Genomic DNA, 516 nt, shown 5'->3' on the forward strand with positions numbered 1-516 from the left:
CTAACGCCTGTTTCGTAAATGTTCGTTGCAAACGTCAAGTTGCCCAAAACTCCCGGCAGGAGGACGGCCTCGAACTCTACTCGAAACTCTTCCCTTTGTAATTTTTTCACATCGCCCGCAACATAGATGGTATTTTCTTCTTTCTCAGTCGTTCATCGCTCGTTCCAATGAGATGTAGCAATTTCGTACAGTTCGCCGGTAAACCGGCGAAAGCGACACGCGAGCTCCCATTTCGGCGACCGAGTCAAGCCAGCCAGCCGGCCGCATAGCTAGGCAAGCCGATTCCCGAGCAACTTCCGGGTCTCAACTCGGGAGCTGATTGGCCGGCACCGCGCTGTACTCTTCCGGATACGCCACGCCGAAATACGCCAATGCGCCGTGATCTGTCTCGGTCGGATCGCGGAATACGCGCGCATTCACGCCGACTGAGGAAGCGCTAGTCTTGACGCCCGCTGTACATCGAAATTGCACCCGCCAAAACGCCCGTAAATGCTTCGCCAATATGCCCTATGTGGT

The sequence above is a fragment of the Ixodes scapularis genome, unplaced genomic scaffold (assembly GCF_016920785.2).
Source record: "Ixodes scapularis isolate PalLabHiFi unplaced genomic scaffold, ASM1692078v2 PGA_scaffold6__148_contigs__length_123643588, whole genome shotgun sequence".
Taxonomy (NCBI): Eukaryota; Metazoa; Arthropoda; class Arachnida; order Ixodida; family Ixodidae; genus Ixodes; species Ixodes scapularis.